Source organism: Leptonotus elevatus, chromosome 19 (genome assembly GCF_054856555.1).
Source record: "Leptonotus elevatus isolate MCC_2025b chromosome 19, RoL_Lele_1.0, whole genome shotgun sequence".
NCBI classification, from domain to species: Eukaryota; Metazoa; Chordata; class Actinopteri; order Syngnathiformes; family Syngnathidae; genus Leptonotus; species Leptonotus elevatus.
The window spans coordinates 9090369-9112544 of record NC_141257.1 but is presented as its reverse complement, the minus strand read 5'-3'; the positions used below and the strand labels follow the sequence as shown (position 1 = coordinate 9112544).

Here is a 22176-nt window from a genome sequence, read left to right as displayed (position 1 = left end):
TTCTTCAGGCTGGAGGAGAGATTTCTTTCCCACTTTTTTTTTTTTGCTGTCTCAGCACAAAAATAAAAATCATCACGAGCGGTGTGTGTGTGTGTGTGTGGCACCGTTAGATGCAAATGGGCCATAAACAAAAACATATATATATTTATTTCATATAAATTCATCAGATTGACAATTACGTATTTCGCTGAGAATGAAATGAAATGAAATATTTGTTACAGACTAGTGAGTAAAAATATACAAAATATACAATCAAATATTTGCACTGGCCATTGAAGTATAACAAAATGCAAATTTTAAATATCATAATGACCTCGCAGGGGTCTTGTTATGAATTTCATTTCAAAATGTGTACACATTTGCCCCATACATTTTCTAAGTGACATTTAGAAGAAAAAAAAGAAGTTAAATGCCAATATATGGCTTAAATGTCAGTTACACTTCACAACTGTAAAAGAAACCCTGGAGCAACAGTACCTAAAATTTGAAAATACATGTATATTAAAGGGCAGAAAAAAAATCCCTTAATGACAAATGAACAAAACATTGAAATGTAAACATGCATTTTAATGTTTAAATCTTGCATATACATACAGGGAACAGGAGCAAAAACAATAACGCAAAAAATTAATTTTGCAATTTAATTTATATACATTTTCAATTCAAATCAAATGCGTGTTATACTTTCCAACTGTAGGGGGAGCCCTGGAGTAAAAAAACAGACAATTAATAATTGAATGTATTTAAAAAGTATTTCTCATTTGTGACATTTGATTAAAACATCATCCATAATAAAGTGAAATGTATTTAAAAAGGTAGAAAAATTAAACACCAGCTGCTGGTGAGGGAACAATAAAACAAAATATGGATATATTTTTAAAATCAACTTTATCTAGAAGTGTTGCCACTGGAATACATCATATTAAATTTGCCCCCCCCCCCCCCAAAAAAAAGAGTTGTGGCACGCAAAAATATACACATTTTATAATTAAATGTACTATTTAAAAAGTTTACCTCATTAATAATAACATTAAAATGTGAGTCAAAACAATTTACAACGTATCCACCTACCCATCTAATGACTTTTCAAATAGTTGCCCATATGGCACTTGCATATACTTTTGGAAAGAAATTGAGGCCCAGTAATAGATTTAATAACATAATAATAATATAATCATATTTAAATGTTACTGTTTCTATGTGTAAAGGTGTATAATAATAGTGAAAGGCAGCTGGCATGTCTCTTTGCTCTGATCCGCCCATCAAGGAGAGCCTGGTGGAAAATCCATTTGGAACGCACGGTGCGAACACGCACACACCTAATGATGTCACAGACACAGAATCTGTTAAGAAACTTTTTTTTTTGTTGTCAGGAATTTGTGCGACTAAATTGGTGCAAAAAAAAAAAAAAGTCCTCATGATAATGGTGGGGCGTCACATTAGAAAAACAAGCACACACACACATAATCCAATGATTGGCAATCTAGAGATTGTAGAGATACAACTAATTCATTATATGTGACTATATACTGTAATCGTGTGTGTGTGCGCGCGCGCGCGTGTGTGTGGGGTGTGTCTTTGTGAATGACTTGTGAGTGGTGGTAGGGGGGTAGGAAGGATCTGGCATGGCGTGCTAGTCATTTCCCTTCTAGACTCAACATCACACTCACACTCACACACACACACACACACACACACACACACACACCCCTACACATACACACACACACTGAGTACAAGCGTTGGAATATCATTACGGTAAGAGCTGCAGTGAGCGGGCCCCTGACACAAGTGGCCCTTTGTTCCAGTGTAGACACACGCAAACTACACACACACACACACACACACACACACACACACACACACACACACACACACACACACACACACACACACACACACACACACACACACACACACACACACACACACACACACACACACACACACACACACACACACACACAGAGTCGGGCCTTCCATATCGGCAATATATAATTGCAGCTATTACATGTGACTCAAATATAACTTTACATGTCTTCTTTTTTTCCCCACCCCTTCCTGTCCCAAGTGCTCCATGTCGAACAAGAAGCATTTGAATGTTTGTGTGCCATGGCATAATGCTGTATAAACATTACCTCAACTAACGAGCGAGCGGTAACTGCTGGCCCGTGTGTGTGTGCGTGCGCGTGTGTGCGTCTTCAACGTCACCGTTTGTACAGACGGCCTTTTGTTCGCATGACTTTCACTTCAGACTTATAGTATTGCTCTTATATTCCTGATTTAATGTGCCTTTAAGTGTCGTCTTCCTAATGATAAAAAAAAACTACCGTGTTTCCACAAATTTTGGTCGAGTGTGTTTGTTTGGCTGCAAATGTTGGGGGGCGTCTATTAGAGGGGAGGCCTTTATCTGCATTTATTTAATAATAGTAAATGTCTCTGGCATAATACAATGAATGTCATGTGAAACTAGAATTTGAAACAAAATAAAGAGGACCAATAGGCAGACGGTGCGTAACGTAGACATTGTGGCTCCCCGTAACATAAACATGGACACACACAACAATGTGGAGCGACCACATATCAGAGTCTACTGGAATTGCTAATCCTCTTTCGAGATGGCGTCTACGCATAACGTAACATCAGCGACTCGTACAATACATCATGGCACTCCACACTTGATTTCTTATTTAACTAACCAGCTAAATCACAAATAGCTAACAGGTTCACTAGGTAGTAGAAACCCAACATTTTACTGATCGCAAAGAAAGAGATGAATACAAAAATCAAGAATAAAATAGGTAACAAAGAACTAAGTGAAAAAAACTAAAAATAAGCTAAATAATTGCAATTCACAAATGAACAAACTAACTACCAGCAAACAAACAAACAGCTTTGCTAACTGCAAACAATCTAAAACAAACTAGTTAAAAATAGTGAATTACTAACTAACTAACTAACTAACTAACTAACTAACTAACTAACTGCAAACAAATGTACAAGATAGATATGGGCTAACAAATGAACAGATTAACTGTGAACAAATGAACTACCGGTGAACAAATGAACAGCTTTGCTAACGGCAAACAATCTAAAACAAACTAGTTCCAAAATAGTGACATACTAACTAACTAACTAACTAACTAACTAACTAACTAACTAACTAACTAACTAACTAACTAACTAACTAACTAACTAACTAACTAACTAACTAACAAATGAACTACAGGTGAACAAATGAACAGCTTTGCTAACGACAAACAATCTAAAACAAACCAGTTCCAAAAATAGTGAAATACTAACTAACCAGCTAACTAACTAACTAACTAACTAACTAACCAACTAACTAACAAATGTGCAAACTAGATATGGGCTAACAAATGAACAGATTAACTGTGAACAAATGAACAAATTAACTACCAGTGAACAAATGAACAGCTTTGCTAACTGCATACAATCTAAAACAAACTAGTTCCAAAACACAGTGAAATACTAACTAACTAACGAACTGCAAACAAATGTGGAAGCGAGATATGGGCAAACAAATTAGCACTAACTGTGAACAAATGAACAAATTAACTTTGAACAGATTAATTGTGGCTTCAAAAAAAACAGAAACATGTTAACCTACATTGAACAAACATACATTTTTACTAACGGTAAATACATTTACTACCTGTGGACAAGCAACCAAACAAATTAACCCTGACAAGAACAAAATAATCAATTCATTACAAACAAACAATTGAACAAATTAGGTATGTGGCTAGGGACAAATGAATAAACCAGTAAACCAGCTGTGAATAAGCAAACAGACCAAACTAACTAGCTACACAGCTATAAAAATGGACAATAGACAAACAAATGAAAAAAATTAATGCAAACAATCAAACTATTTAACTAAGCGCAACCTAACTAGTTTGTAACAAATAATAATAAAAAACATGTCGACGAACAGCAAAGAAGCAAACGCATGAACTGCAAACAAACTAGTGAACAAATGAGATAACTAGCAGACAAATGCAACAAATAGATATGAGGGATTGTAAAGACGTCATTCATCGTCTATGTCGAGGAGTGTCAATGCCAACTGGTAGCTACGATGTGTGACGCTTTCCTCCACGCTTAAACACACGTGTATGTTATTATGTCAAACATGATTGCACTTTTGTCTGCAACATGATCTCGTCAAGTGTGTGCATGCAAACCTATTTTCTCGCTCACTGCTTTCCTCCTTGCTGCTTGACAATGCATCCGGCACAGACAGAAAAGCGACATGGTATACGCACCGGATCAACTATGTACATTGCCACAAAGGCCCTTAGTAGAGCTTAGACCTCCGCCAAGGCCAAACAAGTAAAATGTTTGATTCGAGAATTAAATGAATGATGATGTTACACTCCAGTCCTCTAGGTGGCGGTAAGTGCTAGATCTGGCGAAGTAAGTCGATGAAGATGAATTCCTCAAATTGCTCATTTATCCAGATCTGCACAGAAGCATTTCCTAAATTAAAAAATATATCTGAAGCAATGAATGAAGACGGAACAGACCGTCACTGCGTATACGGAAGACAAAGTGATCAGCGTTACGTTCACTATTGATTAGTTAAGTGTTTGAAACGTCTCTTTTATTTTAGCCATGACTTTATGGAGCGGATATCATTGCTAGCCACGCTCCATAAATTGTCCCAGGAGTGCGTTTTGCTTCTTACTGCACAACACACCGCACTCTCATTTAATATTGTGGAAGTGACAACCCTGATGAATTTGTGTTGTGCAAGTCGCCGCATATGTGAGTGTGTGCTTTTTCTGGGTGTGCGTGCGTGTATATGCGTGTATATGCGTGTGCTTCACAAAAGACAATTTCACAAATAACCTTGAACAATTATAAAGGTATTTTGCATACACAGTATACATAATATGCTGCATATATATTTAGTATAAAAATATGTAAGTAAAATTAATTTAATAGTAATAATAATTATATATATATATATATATATATATATATATATATATATAAATATTATTATATTTATATTATTGATAAATAAATTTGAATTCATTGTCAGAAAAGGCATTATGTTCTTCTCTATTTTCTAGCCATTGAAAATTTGAAAAGTTTGTTTTCGTTACAACTCAACAAAATCCTTGTGTGTACACTTCATGTTATTTATTTATTTATTTAATTTGCTTTTAGATTGGGTGATTTATAGGCCATAGTTTAATTGCGAATCTGCTTAAAATCATTTATCGCTTTTTATTGTGTCAGTAGCAAACAGGACGATTCATTCAACATAAAACATAAAAAAATAAAAATAAAAATAAAAAGAACAAATGCAACCTCGGAGACACAATTATAACTAATAGCCCTCCTCTTTATTTTTCATTCCCTAAACAAGATGTTCTGTTTTACTTTGTCTTCTTTGCGGTGGAACATAACACAGAAACACAACATGTGGCATGACTTTGCTTCACACAGCATCAAACATTCATGCTATTAATGCTATTTGTCCTATTCTGAAGTTTGAAGGACACCAGCTCCGGATAAAGCTGTGTGATTTTCCGCGTAGAAAAACAAAAACACCTCTAAGTAAGCGTAATAATTGTATGTCTATAAAAGTGGACGACTCGCTAAACTAATACGGCTAGCTACATGCTCCTGGTTGCTACGTTTACATTGTAATTGTAATTAGCGAGCTAGCCAGCTTTATGAGAATTGAATGAAAGGATTAGTTTACTAATTGTGAACTAGCTTCAAACAAACAAACAAACAAATTAGCTATAATAACAGGTTAGCTAACTGCAAAGAAACAAACTAGCTAAATAATCAGCTGTCAACAAACAGATGGACAAGAGAAACATCTATGTAGCATGCTAACTAACTCGTTAGCTAGCTAGCTAGCTATCTAACCAACTCGCTGCAAACATGCATAATGCAGCCGTGAGTGTATGTAATGTAAGCGCACGTCACGTGCGACGGCATATAAAGTGATCCCACCGATGTTATGCAAGCTCTCCGAGCCAAAGTGAAAATGAAGGTTGATCGTGTTCATACATAATGGTTCATTTACATAAATAATAATTCTCCGCGGTGGACGTCTGCGAGGTTGCTGATCGTAACCAGCACTTGGAAGGTCCGACCGTGTTACGTTGCCACCCTCCGGCCGGCATGCTAACAAGCACTTACATGTAAGAGCCGCCTAATCAATTTTGTCTTGAGTGCTTTTGGGTTTAAAAGGGGCTGAATAAGGAGAGCGGAATTTGCATTTAAAGTGACTTGCTCACACCGATGCGACACTTTAACATGCAAGAGAAACGGGGGATTCGCAGAAGTGTCTCGTGCAGGCGTTGGGAACTTTTTTTACTGTCAGTCTGAAATTGTTCAATATTTTACAGTTATATGCTAAAAGCATTTTTAGGTGAAACCGTTTTTGGGCCTGGTTTGGATCGGGATTCATTGAGGCAAATTTGTCAAAATCGGAGCCATTGTAAATCGCTCAAAACGTCTACTTTAAACCAAAATGGCTTCCTGTTATGATCGACCAGTCGCCCAGAATTTCTTGTTGATCGATGAAGCTATTGTTGGAAGCTAAGTTTTTTTTTTTTACTTTCCGAGAATTCACCAAATGTTCATCAAACTTGGATGCTATGCTCCCCTAGCATTAGACGACATAGGGAAAAAAAAAAAAAAACTCGGAACTTAGTAATTTATCAAAATACGAGCCTTTATAAATCACCCAAAATGATTACTTCAAACCCAAATGACCAGCTTCCTCTTTAATTTGTAGCACGAGTCCCCTAAAATCCATACATTTCTGCTCGGATAAACATTAATGCTGAATTCTCAAGCATATTGAGGTCTGCCCGAAAAGGAGTGAAACTCCGTCCATTCATTCAGACAAGCACTGTAATTAGTAATGAGTAATCATCGCGCTCCTGTTATTTAGAATAAACAGCCACTGCTTGTAATTAACCAATCTATACGAACACCCCCCGCCCCCAGCACCCTCCATCGCACTCCTGCTTATTCACTACTCTTCACTCGTCATCTTCACCATCATCGCCATCAAACATTAGGATTCCGCTCGGCGCTGCACTTACAGAAACTTCCGCGTAGAGTCCATTAGTGGCACATAAAAAGCACTCAGGCTAATTAGGACGACACATCCGCTAATGTTCCGCTGTGGTGCGTTGGGATGGACAGGAAGAAAAAGTTGTTTTTATGAAGCCAGCATGAAGTTAATGCAACATTTTTGGGTGTGTAAGATTAAAAAAAAACGAAAAACAAGGTGAAAGTAAAATGTTCCCCAAATGTTCTATTAATCAGTGGTTTGCTCTCCAAAAGTATTGGGTCTGTTCTGTACCTTGAAAACATTTGGATTTGACATAAAACGATAAATATGAGATCAATATGTCTTTTTTTTTATTTATTTCCTGGTATTTACATCTGGATCAGATAGACAACTTGAACCCGCCTGTCAGCTAAAGTATTGGAACGTGTTTTATTGCACAGGTGTCAAACTGAAGGCCCGGGGGCCAGATTTGGACCAACACGTTGTTTTTTGTGGCCCACAAAAACAAGGTGAGTCCATTTTCAGTGTCTTGCTTCATGGAATTGTTCTGTTGGACAGTCAAGTCCACAAAAAAAATAACATCACTTAATATGACAGTCAAGATTCAAATTTATATATGTCTAAAAAAAATGTTGGGGTGTGTTTCAATATTAACTCATTCACTGCCATTGACGGCTATAGACGTCAAAAATTAATTTGAACTATTTATATTAGTTTAACATTTTTTTCCCCATTTTTGTTAACAAGAGTTTGAAAACCTAGATTTTTTTTGGTACATTTAGAACAGATATAAAATTTGTGATTAATCGTGAGTTAACTAGTGAAGTCATGCGATTAATTACGATTACAAATTTTTATCGCCTGACGCCCCTAATTATTAATAATATTTTCTTAAAAAAACAACCCCACATTTTTGTTTAATTTTTAATCATCTTTTATTTATTTATTTTGTTTTTAAAGAAAAGATACTCACGATTAATCACAAATTTTATATCTGTTCTAATACAATCAAAAAATTCTAGGTTTTCATACTCTTGTTAACAAAAATGTTAAACTAATAGAAATAGTTGAAATGAAATTTTGACGTCTATAGCCGTCAATGGCAGTGAATGAGTTAAGAGTGGTTCACTCCATTACAGCTAAAATCGATCATTTCCTTCCGGTAAAATACTTTGAAAATGCCAGTGTTTGGCATGTGGAAGGCTGACATTGGAGACTCCCTTGGAATGGAATATGAATTGAAAAATAATATAGAAAGGAACAGTCTTATCTAATCCAATTAGGTATTATTCAGTAATTCTTACCTCAGAGCCTTTCATCCTTTTGCTTCTTATGGCTCTTACGTCTCATCTCTCCTCTCTCTCTCTCTCCTCATCTCTCTATTATCCAATCATGCATTTGTGTGAACCTCTTAACCCGCTGGAGGAAGGCACAAAGGCTGCAATATTGGCTTTCGGCAGCTAATTGGACAGACAATTGGCTTTTTTTTCTTCCACCTCCTGGTTCCTCGTATGGATGTCTTCCAAGTTCCCTTTTCTCGATTCTTCTTGTTTTTGTAAATCCCAGTGTGCTGGATACTCATTACCTAAAGGTGTTCTTTTCACAATTTACAGCAACCATTCTTCACCCTTCAAAGTGATTTTAATTAAAATGTTCTCGTAAAGCCATTTTCGAATGAGTTCCAGTCGCCCCCGTAACATTAAATTGGATATTTTTGAGGTTACGAGGTCGACTCGTGATTTGTTTGACATTTAGCTCAATTACCGAATCTGGGTCTCGGTCCAGAATTGGCTCCGGTCGGATTGGGCGCCGCCTACACCCACCCAAAAACTCTCACTTGGCAGCAAAAGCCAATGGCCTTTTTTGACATTGTGCGGTTGAAAGAAGTCGAAAGTTGTGGCAGCAGACTGGTGCCAGACACAGCTGTAATGGGAAAAAATGTTCCCTCAGAAAGAGACCATTAATCACTGTTTACACAGGACATCTGAAATTATGAGATGAGGAATTTTGACGAAAACGGGAGTTACAGCTATCTACGCCGCTTTTTTCTCTCTCTTAGCGACTATATTATTAAACTAAATAAACTCTCACCCATAGAGTGGGTATCTTGCCAAAGCACCGCGCCTGCTCACTTCATCATCATTTTGGGAGTTTAATTAGCAGTGGGGTTGGTGACGTTTTCAAACCAAAAACAAACTAACGTTTTTTTTTTCCCAAGTCATCGCATGAGGACATACGGCCCAAAAATAATTACAGTTTAGAAATCCTTTGTTAAAGCTTTTAATTCGATGTACTGTATGTCTTGACGTAGTTTGTTGTAGATGTGATTGGTGACATTTCGGTCATCTGTCCTGAAGTGGTTTGTTACATCGCATTTGGGCTGCTCAATTATGACGAAAATATTAATCACAATTATTTTTGGGGTAATAATTGAAATCACGATTAGGACGATCATTTAATTTTTGGTACAAAACAAGAAAAAAAATCAGATTAATCACGATTAATCGCTTAATGAACTCATTCACTGCCATAAATTCATTAAAAAAAAAGATTATTAAAAATTTGGGGCAAGAGGCAATTAAATGTTTTAATTGTAATTAATCGCGTGACTTCAAGTTAACTCACAGTTAATTAACATTTTTATATCAGTTCTAAATGTACAATAAAAAAGTCTAGGTTTCCATACTCTTGTGAACAAAAGTGGGAAAAAAATGTTAAACTAATAGAACTAGTTAAAATGAATTTTTGACGTCAATGGCAGTGAATGAATTAAAAAAATTTTTTTTGAAAAGATTACAAATTTGGAGCTTCAGACGATTAATCACGATTAATCGCTTAATGAACTCATTCACTGCCATAAATTCATTAAAAAAAAAGATTATTAAAAATTTGGGGCAAGAGGCAATTAAATGTTTTAATCGTAATTAATCGCATGACTTCAATAGTTAACTCGTGATTAATCACAAATTTCATATCTGTTCTAAATGTACAATAAAACAAATTCTAGGTTTTCATACTCTTGTGAACAAAAGTGGAAAAAAATGTTAAACTAATAGAAATAGTTTTTGCCCGCCCAATTTAAATTAAAACATTTTTATCCACTGCACACACTCATTCTCCTCTTTTTCTAATAAGTTAATTACTTGAATAATTTACTAAAATAAAAAATGACCCCAATAGTTTGACATGAACATTGACATGAATATTCTGAATGTCATTCGCAAACATTTATTAAATGCTTTACTTTAATACATGTAGTTATGTTTATTGCTCAAACTCAACCTGTGCTACCTTTAACACAACCATCTGCTGTCAGCTAAAGGATCATCTGCGGTCAAAATTAATAGTGGGATTAATCTGCGTTAATATATGATTAATGCGATCTTTTTTTTTTTTTATGAATTCGTTTTAATTTTGTGACAGCACTAATAATTATACAAGTTCCTTTTGGATGAAACAAAATTAATATAATTAGTTATTTTAAAATTTAAAAAAAGGGCTAAATGTATATAAATTTAAACAACTCAAAATTTTGTATTATTAATCTTTTTTTTCTTTTTTTTTATTATGCTGATTTTTGTAAACCTCTGAAAACCAAATGGGAAAATTTCTAATGGGAATATACAGGTAAAGTAGTGGAATGTAGAGTGAAATAAGAAGCTGTACGTTTCTCACAAATACTGTATTACAGTGGCGGGAATGCATTAAACATATCGTGTGACCATCTGTGCCAGATATAAATCACCGTTATGGTCACCCTGCAATTTTATTGTAACTCTTATGCGTGGCTTTCGGTGCCTTTCGGGAGGAAGAGAAGTGGTTGGGGAGGTGCGCGGGAGACAACAGAAAATGCAAAGTCATGACGGAGCTATAAAGAATGGCAGTGGCAGTCAATGATGCATGGCGCGCCGTGACTCAGCAGTACCGATCGCGAGCCAGCGGTTCAGCAAAGTGGGACGTCGCACCCGAACGGACGCACGGGACGAAAAGGTCAGAGCATAAGTAACTCCGAAAAAAGGCTGCAGACAGCAAGAAGAAGAAAGCGAGGAGTTTGTGACTTACCCAAAGTGCGATTAAAACATATAGAAGAAAGTTACTGTGGCAAACAGGTCACCGGATAGTCAAGTGCAGTGGTATTGCATTGATTGATAGTGCCCTGCACTGTATTAACTCATTCACTGCCATTGACGCCTATAAACGTCAAAAAATTATTTGAACTGTTTCTATTAGTTTAACATTGTTTTCCACTTTTGTTAACAAGAGTATGAAAACCTAGACTTTTTTTTTTTAAATAATCGTAAAAAAATTATCAAAAATTAAGGGCGTCAGGCGATTACATTTTTTAATTGTAATTTTTTTCTAGGTTTTTATACTGTTGTTAATAAAAGTGGATTTTTTTTTTTAACTAATAGAAATAGTTCAAATGATTTTTGGACGTCTATAACCGTCAATGGCAGTGAATGAGTTAAGTGCAGTGTGAAAAGGCCCATGAGTGTTTAATGTAGAATGTTTTTTTCTTAGTAGTTGGCATTACCTTTAATAACATTCTCCGTATAAAACCACTCACCCCACGTATAAATATAATATATCAATTAATATGAACTCGTCCTCTCAGACGTCCCACTCCGCGTGTTTTCGTTTTGCCGCAAACCCTTTTCTTTCTCGCTTTCCGCGGGGGAACAGCCCCCCGAATAATATCTTAAAATTTTCATTCCTCATCTCGGCTTCCTTTTCCTTTTTACCTTCAATTTGTTGCCCGGAGCCCAAAAGCATCACGGGATTCGTGAAACGTGCACACGCCATAGAAAATGCGATTACAGCCGCTCCTTTCTCGCAGCTTTGGGAATCGACAGACGTGATCGCACCTTCGTCTCTGTAGAAAAACCCTTTGTCATTTTTTTTTTATTTTTTTTACCATCACTCATATTTCTTTGTTTCCTGCCGCTTGTCTGGTTTGGCGTTATCGCACTCTCCCTCCTCGCGTCACCGTCGCGCTTACCGGGACTCCTTCTTCTTCTTCTTCTTCTTCTTCTTCTTCTTCTTCTTCTCTATTTCCCTCCCCGCATGCTCAGAGGTAATTCTCTCCTCTCCTGAGTCCTATTCATCATCGTCAGTGTCTCTCGACGAGAGAATACACGGTGACATTTCGGAGTGCAAGAAAGGAAAATTCAAAAAGGAAAATGTGCGTGCGTCTGTGAAGTTTGAGTTTGATAGAATTGCCATTTTCGAGGAAAGATTTGCCTCAAAAGTATAACGAAGGATTGACGCAAATGTGTGCTTTTACTGTTCTTTGGCTTTTTTTTGTTTAATACGCATTCTTAGCTATAATCGTAGTTTATCCACCAAAAGCTATAAAACACCACTTTGCTGTGTGAACACCTTCCTTCTCACAATTGTATCTCAACCCACAAATAACCTGAATTAGAAGTAATTTTTTTTTAAAAAATCAATGTTAGCAGTTGCTCACTTTTTTCTCTCTGGAGTTGCTAACAAAAAGTGCTTGCGTCAAACTGTTTATTGTCATTCCCAGTTGAAGTTACGTTTGTTTACAACTAAACATATAACCAAACTACGTAACTTTTCCGAAAGCCTGCTACCTTAATGCTAGCACATAATGTGAAAGGATATAGACGGGCTAACAAACCTAGCATCAAATTTGCAGTAATTTTAAACCCTCCATAGGTAGCAACATATGCAGACAGATTCAACAACAATACTCATGGGCATATATACTTTAACCTCTGCAAAAAAAAAAAAAATATATATATATATATATATATATATATATTAGGGGTGTGAACTGCGATTCGATCTGTATCACAATTCATAGGTCACGATTCGATTCGATACGATTAATCTTGATACGAATCGATAAGTCAATTATTGCGATTTTTTTTTTTACTTAAGTTTAGAAAATACTTATCAGTAAACGTGTACATGTACACTGAAAGATTTGTATGAAAATGTATTTAGCTGAAAATTCAGGCTTATAAATGAGCCACTGTATTTAACAACAGGTTGGAATCTGTTTCATGTTTGAGCAGCATTGAAATCAAATATTAAGACTTAATGTTTCTTTAATATAACATTCTTCCATGCTTAAAGTGTGAAACATTTTGTTGAATATTTCCATCAAAAATGTATCTTTTAAAAATTGATTTGATTCAGATATGAATCGATACGAGAATTGTGTGCTGTAATATCGCGATATATATATATATATTTTTTTTTTATTGTAGTATGTCTATGCATTATACTGCCCCCTGGTGGGTAAGGCGTGCACACCAGAATGAGCAACACAATGCCTATTGAATTATCATGATGCAAAAACTTCTTTATATTTGAAGGAGTCTTTTGAACTGATTAATGACATTTCCATTCATTCCAATAGGGCATCAATGTTTTGAGTCACAAGCATGTTCATGGAACAAATTAAACTCCGAAGTAAAGGCACTACTGTATTATTCATCTTCTGTTTGCGCTTTTATGACAGTTTTACTCTAACTCAAAAACTTGTGAGCTGAAGGGAATGACAGGAACGGGACGGGAAGAAAATAGAGTATGGCGCTCTCTCCGTGCGGTCAAGATTGATAAATGGACTTCATACGTCGTCACATGAGCTCAAATGATGGACGGTCACGGTTTACAAGGCAGCAACATGTGTGGAACACACCAGTCAACTTTGGTGCGCCTTTGCTATGAAAAGCAGCCAACGTGAAGGTTTTCAATTAAATGAGTTTAATGCATGGTAACGAAAAAAAAAAGAAAAAAAAAGTATGATCTACGCTATCATCTTTCTTTAAAGTGTGTCATGATTCATAACCACTAATATGACACTGCAATCTGGATCTTAGTATGCATGACAATATCGCATCATCACAGATGTGTTGCATTCAAGCAGATTGGATTCATTTGTGTAACGAGGCCAATTTTTTTTTATTGCGAAAGCACAGCTGCAAACAACATATTTTAAAGCGATCTCTTGTCTCAACAGTGAGTACAGACTGATGCTTGCGGGGAGGGGGGGGGGGGGGGGGCAAAATGTCCCGTGAATCTCGTCTGGGTCGCAAACTCGTTGACATTGTGGGCGGTGCAACATTGAAGGGCGCTACTCGAAGGCGTACAGTGCGGATGTTATGGATTCTTAGCGTAGCATCTCTCAGCCTAGGTTTGTTTTCTATTGAAGCAGCCGCAAATAGACACTTGAGACCTGTGCCATAATCCAGGATTATGATACTCCCTGGATGAACACGTTTCTGTTTGACGCATCCTGCGACATATGGTAATCCAACAGATTACCATATTTCTTTATGCTCCAATTAGCACTGGCAGGTTGCGTTTTTTCACTTATGCCAAACAAACACCTCCCTCAAATAGGCACCTCCCCTTTCGGTCCTACTAACAGTAAATATCTCAGTTCACATATGTTTTTAAATGGATACATGACTCATTGAGCACTTTTTTAGCAGTAAAAAGTTTATATTTTGTCCAGAATTATTTTTGATAACGTCATTATTTTTCATGTCCAATTAGGCAATTAATACCTTTAAAAATATTTTTTTTACACTTGCTGTCGACTGAAGATCACATCACTTGTGTTGAGGAAATAGGTCATATAACGACCAATCGCAGCTCACCTGTTTTCCGGGTTTGGACGGCAAACCATGATTGGTCGATACCCGTCATCTTCAGTCGACAGCAAGTGGCGAAATTAGTTTTTAAAGATATTAAATTGCCTGTGAAAAATAATGAAGTTACCACATTATAGACAAAAGCGAAATTGTACTGTACCAATTTTTTATTTTGAAAATCTGCTCATTCTAAACTTTTTTTCCACTTTTGCTAACAATAGTATGAAAACCAAGAAGAAAAATTATTGTAAATTTAGAACAGATATAAAATGTGTGATTAATCGTTAGTTAACTAGTGAAGTCATGCGATTAATTATGATTAAAAAATGTAATCGCCTGATGCCCCTAATTTTTATAAAAAAAGTTATTTATTAAAAAAAAAAAAAAAAGAAAAGATAAAAAAAAAAAATTATAATTAAAATTACTTTAAACAAAAGAAGAAGAAGAAGAAAACATTATTAAAAATTAGGGGCGTCAGGCGATGACATTTTTTCGTAATTAATCGCATGACTTCACTTGTTAACTCACGATTAATCACAAATTTTATATCTGTTCTAAATGTACAATAATTTTTTCTAGGTTTTCATACTTTTGTTAACAAAAGTGGAAAAAATGTTAAACTCATAGGAATAGTTCAAATGAATTTTTGACGTCAATAGCCGTCAATGGCAGTGAATGAGTTAATAAGACATTTAGTTCTCGTACAGTGTCAGTGCACAACATAAACGGCATGCAATTTACTGAACTGCTGTTTATTTGTTTCAATCCACAGCATGTCATGTGATTAATTACAATTAAAAATTTTAGTCGCCTGACGGGCCTAATTTAAAAAAAAAATTGTAATTAATCACGTGATAATTTGATATCTCTTATAAATGTACAATAAAATAATTCTAGGTTTTCATAAAAAATGCAATTAAATGTTGTTGTTTTTTTAACTAATAGAAATAGTTCAAATGAATTTTTGACGTCTATAGCCGTCAATGGCAGTGAATAAGTTAAAGGTTTGGTGACTTGGGACTCACTGTCACACAAATATGTGACTTTCTCCTACCTTTTTCGCTTTCAAGTAACACACCGTGCCGTTAGAAAGAAATCAATCAACTTTGCAGACGTGACCAAAAGACAATCTGAGCTTTTTTTTTCCCGGGAACTAAATCATATTGTTAAGTTTTAATTGAGGAAAATGTGACGCCGCCGTCATTGCGTAAGATGTCGCGCGCACCGAGACGAGCCGGGTTGCCAAGTTCCACGCTCTCTTAAAACCCTCTGCCGATCGGTCCTCTGGATTGGATTCCCAGTGCCGCGGCTTTGATAGCAGCGTGTAAAGAAAGGAGGCGGGCGGGTGGCGTGTAGACAGTTGGCACCAGCGGGACGACAAGACGACAGAGGAACACGTCCGAGCGGGAGACATTGTGGCTTTTCTCTTCTCATGGATATATAATCACTTTAAAGAGGATGTTTTTTTTCCCTCCGCAGTTTCGGCTTTGATGCGCAATCAGATTTGGGGCCGCACTGTAATTCTGCGTCTTTGTCTGTCCCGCTAAAGTCTCCCTGTCACCCGCGTTTGATGTGGCGGCACGCTGGCACATTGTTCCCACTATTGTGCCAAGCGGAGGGGCGGAGGCTGGGGACGGAGATAGATGAAGGGCAGGCTTGATGTGGCACGGAGGCCCCAGTCAAGTTGGGGCAATCTGGTTGTAATTGACTGCCACACGGGCAGATCTGGGATTCCCGTTCGAACAAAAGAGGGGTCCGGCGGCCATGTTCTGCAATCGCCTCCAAAAACGTTGACAACCTCCACCTGTTTGCGCTACGCTTTTCGCAAATTCAACTTTTGTTTGTGGAACTTACCCTCAGCTATTTTGGTGCTCTTTCTGAAATGCCCTAAGATGCCACAAGATGAAACCAAAGTCCTAGATAATAGGAACATAATAATTAGTGTCTAAGGTTCTTCTAATGAACAAACACTAACTAAACAAACAAAATTCCGTTAATGAAAAAAATACAGACGAAAATGCTTTAAAAAAAATGAAAGTCACCTAAAACTAACTATAAATACAGAAAATGATTTTCATATTGCTGTATGACCGTATAAAAGGAAGGAAGGTCAAAAAGTCATTTAATAATTGTAGTTTACTTCAGGGGTGCTCAACATGTTGATATTGATCGACCAGTTGATCACAAAGGTAGTATTGGTAGATCGCATGCAATTAGGACATAAAAAAAAATATATATATATATTTATCGAAAATTTTGTTCACTGATAGCGCTCTGTAGTCAGGTTTCCATCCAAATGTTTCGAAAATGCGACTTATGCCCGTTTCCATCCGCTCTTCTTTTGCAAATATGCGCCGCGAGATGACGTTGTAGTGACGGAACTTTGGGGCAATGGGGAGTTCCAGGTGGGAATGTTGGTTTTGACGGACTGAACGGAAGTAGTTTGTCTTGTTGGCTTCCCCTCCCTCATGTAAGTGAAGTGTGAGCTGATGTTAAAACTCATTCGCTGCCATTAGTTTAACTTTTTTTCTTCATTAAATTTTTTATGAAAACTTAGAATTTTTTTTTTACTGTACATTTATAACAGATTAAAAATTTTGTGATTAATCGTGAGTCACTTATTGAAGTCATGCGATTCATTTTTATAAAAAAATTTAATCGTTTGACGCCCCTCATTTTTTATATATATTTTTTAAATTAGGGGCGTCAGGCGATTACATTTTTTTATTGTAATTAATCACATGACTTCACTAGCTAACTAAAAAATAATCACACATTTTACATCTGTTCTGAATGTACAATAAAAAAATTCTAGGTTTTCATACTTTTGTTAGCAAAAGTGGAAAAAAATGCTAAACTAATAGAAATGGTTCAAATGAATTTTTGACGTCTATAGCCGTCAATGGCAGTGAATGAGTTAATAAAGCCATCTAAAATTGCATTAGTGTTTTCTTTCTGTAATTAATTATAAATAGAATCGTGTTTCTTCGTCTCCCCAAACATATCTTACTTTATCATCCGCCATGTATGTCATTTCTTATCTTGCATGTGACAAATGCTCCATATATTAAAGCATTTTTGAAAAAATAAAAAAGAATAAAAACTAACAAACACACTCTTAAAAACTAATTCAATCTAACTGAATTTTAAAAACTAATTCAAAATGAAATAAAAACTAACTATACTGACAAATCCAGGGAGAAGTTTAGCCTGAGTTGTTAGGGGAAGTTACGTAGAGTCTACCCTGTATGTGTATGTCAATTTTTTATTTTTGACATTTCATTGAAATGAAAGTTAAACTGGTTTTCCATTTTATTCAGTGTAATTAAACAAAAATCCAAAAGTCCCAACAACTGTAACGTTTAACTTTAAGGGGCGTAGCTGAGTAAATGACGAATGAACAGTTGAAGTTGCATCGGCTGGATAGCGATTGTTGCTCTCCTTGCCCATATGCAAGGGCATTTTTTTTTACACTTCATTCGAGTGGCAACATGATTGAACTTCGCTTGTGACAAATTTTGGCCGAAACACAAATTCATTTTTTTTTAAACGCCTCGTAATAATAATTATTATTTTTTTAAACTAGTGAAATGGGGCACCCTAAGTTTGTTAGCGTTGGCCTAAAAAATCTGGTGTTTTTTGTCTATTAGTGGCAGGGCTTGATCCCTTGCGAATAGTGGGCGTTTCCTGCATCTGCACGTTATCATCATCAGAAATACCAAACGTCCATGTTTCTAATTATTATCCCGTTTTATTTTCGTTCCCATTGCACTCGTCTTATCTCGTCTGTCTGTTTATCTTCAGCAGTGACTCTGAAGTTACTCTGGGAGCTTTATGGGTAAAACATTTTTGGACGATGCTCAGTGATGATCTCACTGTTATTATCAGTTGAAGCGGAGCAGGCAGCGAAAACAAACAGCTCAGCCTATTAAGTTACGAAGAGTATAAGTGGAAATGCATGGTGGCAGGCGACCACATTGCATTCCGCGGGACATCTTTTTGGGGTTGTCTCATGCATCCCAAGTGGGTAAAAGCACCAGTGCTGTAGAGAGTTGGTCTACCTAGCAGGGAAGTTGCTGCATTATACATTCTTAGCTGACCAAAAATGTAATTTTTTTTTAAAAAAGCATCAAAATGACAAACAAAATATCACACTTCCCCATTGTATTATTTATTATTTAATTTAATCAAATTTTCAATATTATTCAATTCCAAGTTTAGAAAAATATTTTTAATTATATTAAAATATTTTCCATAAATTATAAATTGAAATTAACTATTTAATTAAATGTAATTGTTGTGTACCTAACAAACTTATTTATTCAGCTTCATTACATTTTTTGATTTATTTAAATGTAGGGGTGTCAGGCGATTAAATAGTTTAATCGTAATTAACCCACGACTTAAATTGTTAACTCACGATTAATCGCAAATTTTATATCTGTTCTAAATGTACAATAAAATATTTTATACGTTTTCATACTCTTGTAAAAGTGAAGCCATTGATACAGTAATTTCATAATAATTCATAACATTGAGTTTAAATTAAAAAGATGCACTGTATAGTAAAAAAGTGTGATATAGATTGGTGTTGAGGTCATTTTTCTGCCACTAGATGGCATAACTGCATTTGTAAGACATTGGTGGCAATCTTTAACATGAAGTAACTTTGTAAAATTGTAAAAAAAAAAAAAATGACGTGGACGTGTCTGCTGCGTTGCAACTGGAATTCCCCGGTGCAGGTTTCCCAAGTAAGGGGTGATCATTAATCGCACCTTAAAAATAATAGTGGTGTTAAAGGAACTTTAAATGAACTCAAAATTTATGCACTCATTTTGACAAATTTAAGTTCACTATTATTTGTTTATTTGATTGGTTAATTATCACATCATTATCGTTGTATAAATGCAATAATTTATTCATTCATTTTTGTTTCCTTTTTTAAAATTAATGTATTTTATTCTGAAGCATTGATGAGAACGTTTTTTTATTTTTATTAACTTGGGTGGGAATTGAACGGGTGCCCTTCAAAATACTGGACACACATTTGAACCGCGAGGAGTTTCATTACCATCCTTGATGCTCAAAATGAGTAAACTGGTGACTTATTTTTTGAAACTAAAATGGCGCACACGCTTGATGTCACCATAGAAAGGCAAGCATTGGGAAAATGTCAACCTGTAACAATCAGCCGCAAGTGTGCCATTTGTGCGTGTGCGTGAAATCCAGCGGTTCAATGGAACATGGAAAATGGGAAGTAGCGAGCGTGCGGCGCGGAGATAAAAGACGATGACGAGGCGGCGGAAAAACAATGACGGCCAAACTCAAAGAGCATAAATGAGCCGGAATAGAGTGAGAGAAGGAGAGATATAGAGGGCAGGAGGAAGAATGGAAGAATGAAAGAGGGGTGAGGCAGAAGATGATTGATGGAGCCAAAAAGCCGATTTCTTGCTTCATCTGATCTGCATTACTATGCAATCAGCACACACACACACATACACACACACACGCACACCCCCACACGCACACACACTGCAATCAACACACACTGCAATCAAGGTGCAGGTTACTGATCAGATGCTGTCATCAACTACATGCTCTGCATGCTTAAAGTGCGCACACACACACACAGTTTGATCGGGTGAAATAAGCTCATCCGCACATTTTTGGGGGAAGATACAAACATTTCGGATGTCAAATTAGATAGATAGAAAGACAAGAACACCTCACACAATCCAATAGGGGTGAACAAAGTCATCCTGGCATTTGTATTGAAAAACAGAAACACTTTTCCCCATAACTAACTCATTCAAACCCAAAAAACATATAAATACGTTTTTAATACTTTGTCCTTCACTGCCCAAAACGTATTTAAACGTTTTTTTTGTTTTTCTTATGCTAGAGCATAGAGCAGGCTTTGATGCAGCCTCTGAATTGAAGAGAATGGTTGAAGAAATGGTAGCCAGTAGGTGGCAGCAGAGTATAAGAGATCAGCCAGGGCCATGTTGCAGCCAAGCTCTTTTCCCCAGTGTTTTCAACGGGTTTGTGAATAATGATGAAACTTGGCTCTTCTTATGCTAATTGCTGCAAAACGGAAACAGATACAAATATATTTCTTCTTCCTTGTTTATATATTTTATAGCAATAGAGCACAATATTCTGTGGGCCTTGCAAAATCAGTCAAAATCCAGTAAAACAGCCGGGAGCGAAGGGGGTTGCTTCAGTGAAAATGGCTGCGAGCCATTAATATGGGATGCTCATTTATCAAAATCAGGATCATTTGTGAACGGCTCATATCTACACAGTAAATTCTGTAGAGTAAATTTAACTCTATTTAGTGTAAATATTACTCTAAAACGGAATCTATTTAGTCCCACTCTAAAAAGTGGATGACGAAGCGCGATATAACGTGGTGACACCGTACTATAATCCTACAAAACTCTTCATCCTAAAAAGCAACGTGTACGGGGGCGGACGACATTACTCACATCCTCAAACGAGGATGGAAATGGAAAATGACACCCTACATTTGTTTTCTTTTAACTTTTGATAATAATTCAAGCTTAATAAATCAAAGTGTGTTTTGAAGACGCCTCCGAGTAACAGTTCGCTCCTCCCTCAATGCCCCCCCCCCCGATTCTCATCCCAACATCTCCACTGCGTGCATGTTAATGCTCTCAAGCAGTTGATGCTATTGATGCGATGAGTCGCCGTGTCTCCCAGGCAAACGCAGCGTCATTCATAAGCGCCGTCGATCAACCGGTTGACTTCACAAGCCAGCCAGGCATCAAAGAGGCTTTCAAACGCCTCATGAAAACAAGGCAGCGATGCTAAAAAAAAAAAAAGAAAAGAAAAAGAAAACATTGGATGTGACCGTAATGGCAGTCGCGGAGATCATTAGGCCTGGTAGGATATTTTTTTTCATAAGACAGAATGATTTTTTGGGTTCCAGTGTGAGAAAGAAGCCATTTAGCTAATGCCAAGCCTCGTGTGAAAATAAGATGTTTAGGTTTTTGGCTTCTGATGGGGGAAAACGTCTCTTTGCTCCCGAATATTTTCGCGTTTTATTTTATTTTATTTTTATTTTTTAAAGAAAAACATCCACTTTCACACCTGTTTGCCAAACAGCATGAAAATGACACATTCTTTTTTCTGGTTTAACATTTTCATCACAATTCAGTTCCACACGAAGATTTGTCTTGCAAAAGTTAGCTTGTTTTTGAGAGGGCAGCCTCGTCTCATTCAAATGAGCGACTAGACCCGCCCCCCTTAGCCGCTATACCGATCGCAAGTATGGCTTTTGTCACCATGACGACCTCAAACAACTAAGCCCAAAGTAAAGACACCCCGTAAAGACAAAAAAAAAAGCATTTTCACTCATGGAGGCAGCACTTCAAAAACGTATAAATCTTGTCATTCTCCCAAAGACGTATTTATACGTTTTTAAATGTTTTGTTTTTTTTATGCTAG

At 36.5% G+C, this 22176-nt stretch overlaps 1 protein-coding gene across 5 annotated transcripts in view; it reads left to right on the top strand.

Moving 5' to 3' along the window:
* trps1 (trichorhinophalangeal syndrome I) overlaps positions 1-22176 on the top strand; it is a 160002-nt gene that overhangs the window by 42145 nt on the left and 95681 nt on the right. For all 5 annotated transcript variants that reach the window (XM_086063259.1, XM_086063263.1, XM_086063256.1 and 2 more), the window contains one exon: positions 7516-7584. The gene's annotated coding sequence lies outside the window, so the exon portion shown is untranslated. The remainder of the gene's footprint in view (positions 1-7515; positions 7585-22176) is intronic.